At 35.1% G+C, this 12,423-nt stretch overlaps 1 pseudogene; it reads right to left on the reverse strand.

Annotated features, from left to right (window-relative positions):
- Positions 1-7,916: 7,916 nt before the first annotated feature.
- On the reverse strand, positions 7,917-8,031 carry LOC121169620 (annotated as a pseudogene).
- Positions 8,032-12,423: the final 4,392 nt, after the last annotated feature.

Here is a 12,423-nt window from a genome sequence, read left to right on the forward strand (position 1 = left end):
AAAATATGTGAATATTCTCTCTATTTTATGGGCAATTGATTAATGATCTTAACTCCACTGCAATCATAATGCCAATGTGCCATTTAGCGAAATATATTTATAGTTGTCTGGGATTAGAATTGGTGAACGAGGATTATTGAGCCTATCACATCAACCAAATTTCAAAATGTTGGAGAATCTAGTAAGAGACTTCTAGGAGATAAGCCTGAATGTGGCCTTAAAGAAGGCTAGGGTGTCAGAATAAACATTAAACTATAGCTTTTTGAGGCACTGTTTCCAAGCTAATGATAATAACATAGTAGAGGAGAGAAATTTTGGAATACAGGCATCGAAGCCAAGACTTTGTTTGAAGTCCAATTTCTATGAGTAGTAACTATAAACTTGGGGAACTCATTTATTTCTCTGTGCCTTAGTCTTTAACCTACATGAAGATGATAAAATTGACAACTAAGTCATATCATTGTCATGAGGTTTGAAAGTGGAAACTTATGGCAGCTTCTAATTTCTTCTCCAACATGTTAGAAACTTGGAAGTTATTGTTCTATGGCAACAATAGGTGAGCAAGCATAAACAAATTGAAAAAAAAATCAACATATTTCAAGCAATTTTCAAAGAATGCCCTCACAAGACAAAACAACACCAACCAAAATGGATAAGATCTAAAGGCAAATACAGAAAATCACAACATTATCAGAACAGAAACCCAAAATGCCCAGGTGGATCAGTCCCAGGATAAGAAAATCAAACTGGGTCTTGATGTGGTGGAGTACTAGACTAAGCCTCCACCTGTGGTAATTGTATCCCATGTGGGTGCTGATTCACAGCCCAACTTCTCCACTTCTGATCCAGCTCCTTGCATGTGGCCTGGGAAGGAAGCAGAGGATGGCTCAAGTCCTTGGATTCCTTTACCCATGTGGGAGATGTGGAAGAAGCTTCAGCATTCTGTTTCTTGGCTTTGGATCAGCTCAGCTCCAGCCATTATAGCCATTTTGGCAGTAAATCAGCTGATGGAAAATCTCTCTCTCAAATAAAAATAAGCCTTTTAAAAAAGAAGAAAAATCCAACTGTAGTTGATGGATTATCAATGGCTAAGTATACACATGGCTAAAGCCATAAAAACACCAGTGTCACTCAGCCGTAGTAACACCCCTGACACCTGGGGGAGCTTTATCCCAGGAGTTTGAGAAGATTCATATAGTAAATATAAAGAAAAATGTATCCCATGATTCTGGAAGGGGAGAGGGAGAATGAAAATGTCTACACATATACTATGAAAATATAAAGACTCAGCCCCAACTGTAGGACCATAGCATGCTTTCCCTCTCCCTATATCTTATACTCACATTTCTAAGACCTTATTCATAGCAGCTCCTTCTACCATGTACATCATGCGCACTGATCAAAAACGACTAAAAGGCATCCTAAACACAAACGCACAATCTGAAAAGACAGATCAGTCATTGGAACTGAATTTAAATATGTAACTGATGTTACTTCATGCCAGAAGTGTAAGACAATGATTAATATGATAAAGACTCCAGTGAATATTGTAAACATGCCAGAACAGATGGGCAGTGTAAAGAGAAAAACTTAATACTAAGAATCAAGAAGAAATGTCAGAAATCAATAATAACATTAGAAGTGAAGAATAGTGGCTGGCATGGTGGCACTAGTTCATGTCTCAGCTGCCAAAGTTCCCATCCAGGTCCCTACTAACAGTCTGGAAAAGCAGTGGAAGATGGCCCGTGTTCTTGGGCGCTTGTTCCCACATGATAGACCCAGCAGAAACCCCTGACTCATGGTTTAGATCTGAGTAGCTCTAGCTGTTGAGGGAGGCCATTGGGTAGTGAATCAGTGGTTGGAAGCTCTCTCCTTTCTCTTTCTCTGTCTCTCCTCCTCTTTATCCTTTCTCTCTCTCTCTCTCTTCTCCTCCTCCTCTTCCTCATGTCTCTGTAAAATTTGACTTTCAAATAAAAAAGAGCAAAAACTGAAGAATGTTTTTGATAGGCTCATTAGGAAATATAATAAGGCTGAGGAAATGATTTCTTAGCTTAACAATTTGTCAATACAAAATCCAAAGATGTTCTTATCATCTTTGTCAAATATCACTAGGAAATAGAAATACCTGTTTACTTCTAAGGTTGATATTCTGCTTCACTTATTGATAGATCTGTTTTTATGCTAAGAGCATGTTGCTTAATTATTACAATTTTGCAATATATTGTAAAGTAAGATGTTACAGTATCTCTTAATTTTTTGTTTGTTATATGTCATTTTGCCTTTTCAAGATCCTTAATAGTTCCAAATAAATTCTAGTATTTTTTTTTCTTGTTCTGTGGAATCATGCCATTGGAATTTTGACTCCTTTCCTCTCCTCTCCTCTCCTCTCCTCTCCTCTCCTCTCCTCTCCTCTCCTCTCCTCTCCTCTCCTCTCCTCTCCTCTCCTCTCCTCTCCTCTGAGCTTTTTTATATAGGTCCAAGACATATTATGTAATTATCTCTCTTAATATGCATCCTACTTTCTTGGTATGCATAAATAATTCTGGAACTTTGACAATATGGACATTTATTCTTTTATCGCTGTCCCAATGTTCCAGTAAACTTTTTTCTTGTTTTCCTCCTCAAACCATGCATTTTCTGATAGCTTATCCTCAGGAAAACTGTGTGATCTATTCTTCTATTGATTCCATCTGTCACACGTTTAATTATACTTAGGTTACTCTTTAGTTGAAATATTTCTGCTTCACTTGGTTTCACTACTTTCATCTGTATCAAACACCTTTGCTAGAATATTAAATCTTATTTCTGCATTCTCTTCCAATTTCATTGGGTTTCCTTAAAGTAGTTATTCTGAAATCTTAATCTAGACATTTGGAAATCTCAATTCCTAGATGATTTGCTTCTTTCATCTTATTTTGACCTTTAGATTAGTTCATGGTTTCCCTGGAAGTTCTTAAGGCTTGTTACTATATGTTATCAGCTGAAAATGGAAACTAAAGTTTTCTGAATTTGTGGCTATTGTAGAAATTCTCAGCCATTTATTTTCTTTGAGTCTCTGTATATTTCTGCTGTTTCATCATAGACATCTCAAATCTATACTAAATTCACAGTTGATATGTAGGCCAGTATGAACTACCAGCATGTCTAAAAATGGATAGCCTGGCCTTGTAAACACCTTTCTGGGCCTGTGTAGGTTTAGGCTTCTTGTCTTTTGTCCACCAATATCACAATGGTAAATCAGACTCAGAGTCTACAGCCCATAGCTCACCAAGAAAAGTCAAGCCCCAGGGATAGGATCAAAGTTTATTTTGCTATGTTCTGCCTGTTGCTGTTGCGAGCTCACTGTCCATAGTGTAACTAGAAAGCACGGATGATGCTTACAGCAATATAACATTGTTTAATTGAGACCAAAGAAATTCAGTTGGCCCAAAACCAGGTCCAGAAGTCCTTTGTGAAAGCACTGGCCAGGGCACATGCAGCATAAAGATCTGATCAATTCTGGGTTTTGTCAGCATAGCACTGAGGCCTAGAGCCTTCAACTGCTTGTTCTCTGTATGTTAAAGGTTGCAGGAGAGGTAACAAATGCAGTCCTGAAGTTATGCAGGTAGGCCCTGTATTGTCACAACTGGCTGTTTCAGTCACCATGTCCTGTGTAATCTTGGGACGTGGGTGTACATACCTGCATTTTTTTTTCATGAAATTGGTTTCATTACACATTTAAAAAGTTCATCTACCCAGGAGGTTCCTGGCTCCTGACTTCTGATTTGCTCAGTTTGAACCGCAGTCAGTTGGGGAGTAAACCAACAGATGAAAGGATTTCTTTCTACCTCTCAGTTTCTCTTTCCATTTATCTCTGCTTCTCTCTGTAATTCTGACTTTCAAAAAAAAAGAGTAAATCTTCAAAAAATATAAATATCAGGAAAAATTGAGGATGAAAATAGGAACACAGAGCAAGAGTAGCACAAAGAAAATATAATGATTATGGAAAGTATTAATCCAAATTTGTAAGGAACCCGGTCAAATATGAGCATAAATAATACCCAATCATATGATGTCTTCAAAATATCAATTTTACATGTAAAATTATATAAGGATTAAAACCAAAGAAATGAATAAATATATGCCACATTGACACTAATTTAAAGGAACCAGCTTATATATTTCAGACAAGCCAAACTTCGGAGCAATGAAATTCATCTTAGATAAAGGGCGGGCATTGTGTAATGATGCGGAAGTTAGTACTCAAGAAGGAAAGGCTATCTTTAGCACAAAACATCAAAACACTTGAGTCAAAAACTGGTAAGATTTCAAGAAAAATGCATGAATGCAGTATTTTAGTTGGGAATTTCAGCATCCCTCTCTCATAATGAACAGATCCAGTAAGGAGAAAATCAATAAAGACATCATTAGAGTGAATAGCAATGTCAGAAAACTGGATTTAATTAACATCTATTGAATAGTTCATGAAACAACAGCAAAATATACATTCTCTTGAAGCTCATATGGAATATTCACCAGGACAAATCATGCTGTGGGTTGTGAAATTCTTATCAACGAATGTGAAAGAATGGAAACCATATCTTTTTTCCTTGTGGACAAAAGTTGAATTAAACTGAAAATTAATAACAAAAAGACAGTTGGGAAATCCAAATATTTGAAGGATAGCAAAGAAGGAATATCAAAAGAAATCTTAAAATATTCTAAAATAAATGAATATGAAAATGTAACTCCAAGTACTTGGGACAGAATGAAAGTAGTGTTTATGGAAAACTTTGCTGCACTGGATGCATATCTAACAAATAAATTAAAACTCCAAAATCTATAATGTATATATCTTTCTTAAGAAGCTAGAACAAAGAACAAATTAAATTTAAAATTTGCAGAAAAAAATAGAATAAAATCAATTTAATTGAAGATATGGAATCCATAGGGAAAATCAATGAAGCTAAAAGCTAGTTCTTTGAACAAAGCAATAAAATACTCCATTCTTCTAAGCAGGATAATTATTCCAAATGTGAAAAAACACAAATAACTAATATTAGAAAAGAAAATGTGATATAGAATTTGTGGTCATTAAAATAATAAAAAAGGAATATTATGGATGATCCTGTGTCCACAATTTTTAAAATTTTTATTTGTATATTATAATGACAGAAATATGGAAAAAGAGCTGTCTTGCAAATGTTGACTGCCAAATGGCCATAAATTCTGAGGCTTTGCCAGGCTGAAGTTAGGTGCCTGGAACTCTATCAGGGTCTCCCACAAAGGTACAGAGCCCGAGCATTCAGGACAACTATCTCTGCTTTCCCAGACACATTAGCAGGAAGCTGGATCAGAAATGGACCAGGCAGAATACAAATTAGTGTCTATATGAGATGCTGAAGTTGCAGACAGTGGCTGAATATGCTTTGTCACAACATTGATCCCAATGTCATGATTACTGACATGAAATGAATGAATTCCTGGAAACACACAGTTGTGACTCTCAACAGAGAAACACAATTTGAATAGGCCTATACCTAAATTGAATCATTGATCAATAACCTTCTAAAAAGAGAACTTATCAGGCCTAAATGTATCCACTGATGAATTAGGTCAAGCATTTAAAAGTATGTTCCACTAGTTGTCTAAAAATATCTTTCAACGTTAAAAGCAGATGAAATACTTCCCAATTTATTTTTATGAGGTCAATCTCACTCGAATACTGCAGACAGACAACAAGTTTACAAGAAAAGTAATTTATAACGCAATATTTCTAATGACGATGGATGCATATTTATTAAAAAAATATTAACAAACGAAATCTAAAAAATATATTAAAAGACAAAGTCTGATTTTTTCCAGATATATAATGTTGTTTTAACCTTAAAAAATTAACTACCAATTTAAAATTGATCATTAACTTTAGCCCACCCGATTTATAAAGAAAAATCAAAAAATCATAACAAATGCATCAAAAGCATTTACCCAAATATAACACCATTTTGCGATGAAACCTCCTTGTAAACGAGGAATAATGGAAAACTTGTTCATTTGGAAAAAATTATATTTATTTAAAAGTTACAGCTATGATTATATTTAATATTGAGAAACTAAAATGCTATGATTATGAACCATGCATGAATGCTCTCCTCACCTCTCTGCTTCAGCATTAAAAACAATGTCCTAATTAATGCAATCAAATAAAGAATGTTGTACATATTTGGAAGAAATAAACAAATCATCTATATTCATAGATGGTATGGCTATTATTTTAGAAAGTATAAAAGAACTCACAGAAAATGCACAACTATTAAAATTGAAGCAAGATTGCAGGAAATAAGATCAATTATTTGAAAGTCAATCACTTTCCAATATTCCACAAATAAATGAGTGGAATTTGACATTGAAAATACAACACCATGTGCATTAGCACACCTCAAAATGAAATACTTCAGTTTAAATCCAACAAGCCTTATACATGAACTTCAGGAGGAAGGCTTTAAAAAAATCAAATAAATGAAAAACTAAATAAGTATAGATATGCTTCATGCTCAGAGAACACAAAACTCAATATTGTTAAGATTTAAGTTCTTTCCAAGTTGATCCATTTAATAATTCAATGCCAGTCAAAATCCTTGACAAACTGATTCTCAAGTTCATATGAAGAAATAAAAGACCCAGAAAAGCCAATACAATATTAAAAAGGAATATCTTTAGTAATTTAGAAATTCACAAAAGAATAGACAAATAATTCAATGGAAAAGAACAGAGTGCAAAAATAGATTCAGTTAAATCTGGTCAACTGATGTTTGACAAATGAGCCAAGATAAAACAATGGGGGCTGGGAAAGTCTTCAGTGAATGATGCTGAAATAACTGGACATCCACATGCAAAAGAAAAATGAATTTAGACACAATTCCTGCACCTTTCAAAAGAATTAATTCAAAGTGGATCATACATTTAAATATAAAATGCAAAAATGTATAACTCCAGGAGAACAACACAGGGGAATATCTAGGTGACCTCTGGTATGGAGATGGTTTTTTACATTCAACATCAAAGACAAGGTCTGTGAGAGAAATAATTGATAAAGTGACTTCATTAAAATTAAAAAGTTGTACTCTGCAAAAAGCACTGCCAAAAAAGTGAGAGGACAAAAAAGAGACTGGCCGAAAATACTTGAAAAAGAAAAGAACTATATAAGAGTTCCTGTCCAAGATACACACCAAAAAAAAAAAATCCACAAAAAGAAAAAAAAAACAAACTTGTTTTAAAAATGAGTCAAAAATTTGAACAGACATGTCAAAAAAAAAAAAGTTAGAAAAGCACACAAGATATTTTACTTCATGTTGTATTTGGAAATTGCAAATTAGGAACATAAAGAGATATCATGAAATACCTATTAGGATGGCCAAAATCTGGAGCGCTGACAGCTCCAAACACTGTAAAGGACGTGAACCAACTCTTGTTCTTGTTGGTGGGAATGTAAAGTAGTACAGACGCTTAGCGAGGCAATTAGGTAGTTCATTACAAAGCTTATACTCACACTCTAACGTCTGGTAATTGTGCTGATAGATAGTTACTCATGAATCAAAAACGTTTCATATACACAAAAATCTGAAAGTGCATTTATATTACGACTTTATACGATCACCAAAGTATGGAACATTCTATAGCAAATATATGGATAAACAAAGTTTATATACCCAGACATAAGTGCTAAAAAGAGACTAGCTTTAAAATCATGAAGACCTGGATCAGTATCTGGTGACTATGGTAGGTCAGTGTTGGCTCATTGAATGTAAACTGTATCCTTTTTTTTTTTTTAAAGAAAATTTCATAATGTGGAAAGCTGTATGTAAGTAAGGACAGCAAGTATATAGGTAATCTCTGTATATTCTGTTCATATTTGCCCTAAACCTAAAAATACTGTAAGAATGGAATCTATTTTCAAGATGTCATGGCAAGGTATTGGGGAAAGTTTTCAATTAGAAATAATCACGCCTTAAATAAACCTTATGGGCTACGATACTGCCACTGCACAAAGCTGGAATCTATTTTCAAAAGAAAGAGCACAGATGTAAGTGTGTGACACATTGGTAACAAATTTCAAATAAACTAAATTGCTTTCAGTTTTACTCCATGTAATCTGTAAATTAATGCTTTTCAGCATTTTTTGTTTTCTTTCATTTTTCATCTTACTTTTTCTCTTTGTAAAAATGTGGTCCACAATAAAATCAACTTCGTTTTTGTGTTTAAGCTGAAATAAAACTTCACATGATGGGGAAAGTTTATCATTATGATTATTATTATTACCATTACTATTACTATTATTATCCCAGTTTTGTGGGGGTGCTATGAAGACCGGGTAATATAGCACCATGCTGCTCCTCTCTTGCTGAGACTTGCACACTATGCAAGGTTATTATGCGTTTAATCATTCAGAGTATTTATTCACCTACATTTATAAAAGAAACTTTTCAGGGATTTCCACTGTAGTTGCAGGAATAGGACATTTATCTAAAAAGCCAGGCTATAATACAGGCCTGGAAATATTTAGAATGCCCTGCTAGAATCATAATGCACACAGGATTGAACAAATTCTTTGCTCCAATGTTATAACCCTGTTAGAACAAGTACTACTGTAGTGTAAGGTCAAATGGAATAACCGGGAGGCAGCATGAAATAAGGTTAAAACCACTGGCTCTATGGAAAGATGTGCTTATAATTACATCTTTTCATTTCCTAGCTTTGCCATAGTGGATCCATTACTTATTTCCTTAAAGTCTCAGTATCTCCATCTGCAAAATGGAGGAAAAAAATTAGCGCTTACCTTGTATGGCCATCAAAAGGCTAAAATTGGATAAAATATATAAAGGATAGTTTACTGAATGTTGTAAGTTGCTCTCTTAGTTATCAATGCAACAGAACAGTTTCATTGTCTTTCAAACAGAGTTTGCATTCAGTAATATGGACAAGAGAAGACTTCTTTCCTTATTCTTTTAAAAATTATTTTATGGGGCCCGGCGGCGTGGCCTAGCAGCTAAACTCCTCACCTTGAACGCGCAGGGACCCCATATGGGCGCCGGTTCTAATCCCGGCAGCCCCACTTCCCATCCAGCTCCCTGCCTGTGGCCTGGGAAAGCAGTTGAGGACAGCCCAAAGCCTTGGGACCCTGCACCCGCGTGGGAGACCTGGAAGAAGTTCCTGGCTCCTGGTTTGGGATCGGCATAGCATCGGCCATTGCGGCTCACTTGCGGAGTGAATCATCGGATGAAAGATCTTCCTCTCTGTATATCTGACTTTCAAATAAATAAATAAATCTTAAAAAAAATTATTTTATGATACAACTTCATAGGCTCTGGGATTTCCCCTTTCCCCTCCCCAAGTCCTCTACCAGACACTGATTTCTCCTTTTATTATTGCAATTATGTAGTCCTTCAAAAACAGGCGTAAGTGCATCATTTGGCTATTTAAGTGTATTCTGATATTGTAAGTATGGACAATGGCAGAGAATCCAACATCCTATTGGCAAGATATATTTAACAGTTTCATTATGAGTTCATCTTTTATTTGGAAGTAGAGATGCACACTGCATTGTATCTTCGCATCTCAATATGCTAGTCTATATTATACAGTTACTATACACCCCCTTAAATGAAAAGCCATAAAACAAAACCAACAACGGGAAGAAAAAGAGAAGTTTTGCAGCAAGATGAATTTTAATAACATGCTGCTAATGTTTCACTGAAGAAATGAAAAAGAAAATAAAAAGCCTTCTTGAACAAAATGATGTTATTACATGTTATTTAACTTCACGTTATTGTAAATTATCTGGTTTTAACTCTTGTGGATTTTATCTTATGGCTTTTGAGGGGATGTATAGTTCCTGTAATAGTGGAGACTATCATACACAGATGTGAGGATACAATGCAGTGTGCACCTCTACTTCCAAATCAAAGATGGACTCCAAATGAAAGTATTGAATGTACCTTGACAATAGGATGCTGGATTCTCTGCCATTGTCCATACCTAGAATGTCAGGATGCACTTAAACAGCAGAATGTGGAACTTGTGCCTGATTTTGAAGGACTATACTATTGTAATGACATGGAGAAAATTAGAGATTTGTGGAGGGGCAAGAAAAACCCTGAGACTATGGACCTGCATCATGGAATAATAAAATTAATTATTTTTTAAAAGCTAAATGATGCTACTATATGATCTATGTGCCTCTGGAAAAAAATAAGAAAAATGCCTCTTTTGGAAGAAATGAAAATAAAAAAATACAAAACTGCATGGAACATAGCAAAAATAATATTGAGTGGGACATTACTAATATCAGGTGCTTTAAAAGATGAACAGAAAGCAAGAAATGATAAAATCACAGCATAAATAAATAAATGGAATTGCAACTAAAAAGCTACAAATTGCAACAAGAAAGTGCCATTTTTAAGAAGATGCAAAAACAAAGTTTTAACCAGACGAGCAAAAAAAAAAAAAAAAAAAAGCAAGAAAGTAAAACCATGTAAAATTAGAGATGAAAAAGAAATCCTAAGAAACTAGTAAGGTGATTTCTTGCTAAATGAATTCTTTGATCATTATGTGGTGCCTTTTTTCATCTCTTTTAATATTTTCCACATCAAAGTCTATACTATCTAAGAATGACTACACCAGCTTATTTTTCTTTTCCACTAGCACGGGATAACTTTTTCCATCCTTTTACTTTCACTTTCTGCATACTTTCGTTTGGAAGATATGTCTCCTGTAGGTAGCAGAGAGGTGGGTTTTGTTTCCTAATCCAGCCTGCTAATCTACAATACTTCACTGATGAGTTTAAGCCATTTGTACTCAGGTTTAACATGAATAGTTGTAATTTGATCCTCTCATTTTAGCAATGAGTTGTTCATTGTTTGATTTAGTCTTCTTTTGCTTTCTTGGAACATTCTCCACATTTCCCTGTGGTTATGGTAGGTGTTATTCATTTTCCTACCTCAATATAACACCTTTAAGTTTTAAGTTTCATTTGTAAGGCAAGTCTGGAAGAGGAGAATTCTTCGAACCTTTTTTTTTAACTGCAAAACAATTTAATTTTCAAAGACAAAGGGAGATTTTGCTGCGTACATTATTCGGGGATGACAATTATTTTTACTTTCAGAATCTGGAATATGTCACTTCTGGCCTATAGAGTTCCCTCTGAGAGGTCAATTGTGAGTCTGATTGGGGTTCCTCTATATGTTAATTGATTTATTCACATGCATATTCAATGATCTTTTTCTTGTGTTCAATGGAAGAGAGCTTGATTATCACTGTCACTGCAAAGATCACTTTTGGTCAGCCCTATTGGGAGTTCTGCCCTCCTGTATTTTGTTTTCTAATTCTTTCTCAAAATTAGGAAAGTTTTCCTTGATTATTTCATTGAATATATTTTTAAACCCGGCTTCTCTTTCTGTGCCGTCTCGAACTCCCATTACTCTTACATTTGGCCTTTTAATGGTGTCGCTTAATTCTTGACTACCTTTTTTAACTTGACTAAGCCCTGTTTCCAGATTTTTTATTTACCACCATTGTTGAAGAAAATGTCTTCTAATTTTTAGATTCCTTCTTTTGTCTTACTCATTCTATTATTGAGGCTTTCCACCACTGAATTTTTAATTTGCTTCATTGTGTTCTTCATTTCTAATGTATTGGCTATCATTTCAATTATTGCTGCCATTTCTTGTATAACATGTTTCTTAAATTCCTTGGACACCTATATGTGTTTCTTGTTGTTTTTAAAAAGCTTTATCACAGAGTTTTTTAAATGCTTTATCATCTGTTTTCTTGATGTCTTCCAGTGTTTACTCTAAGGCTGACAAAGGCTTTTGCTCTGTTATGGGGGACACATATTTAGTATTCATTGTGCTTCTGTCTATTCTTTTGCTCATGTTCATTGCTGTTCTGGTTAGCAGATTCCTCTCCACTAGGCCGGTGTCTAAGCTGTATTAACCACTGGTCTACAAGTGGATTTCACTGATTGCCTTTGGTACCTGGTTCTTTAAATACAGTCAATTATACCAGTGCCTGCACTGAGTTTTAGTCCTGGGCTCTTGTGCTTGGCTTCCACCATGGTCTGCACAGCCCCAGCTCCTGAATGACCTCTTTGCACTGCCTGCAATCGGATGCTGTGTCCACATCTTTATCTTCACAGCCTTTCTCCCACTCCTGGTTTGAACAGTTTCTGAGATTACGGAGACACCATCTGTTCTAAATCGCTGGGTTGTCAATGGTGCTAGTGTTGCTGGAACCTGCTGGCTATTAGGTATGAGTGTCACCTAAACCTATTTTGGGTGGAACTCATAGGATGCCAAGTCCGCACTATTTTCCCTGTAAGACCAATGCAATGTATTAAGTTGGAAATATATTCTCTCCTAGCTCAGCACCTGCACAGCTTGATGTTGT

This window comes from Ochotona curzoniae, unplaced genomic scaffold, assembly GCF_017591425.1.
Source record: "Ochotona curzoniae isolate NIBS_2020 unplaced genomic scaffold, NIBS_Ocur_1.0 scaffold_1852, whole genome shotgun sequence".
NCBI lineage: Eukaryota > Metazoa > Chordata > Mammalia > Lagomorpha > Ochotonidae > Ochotona > Ochotona curzoniae.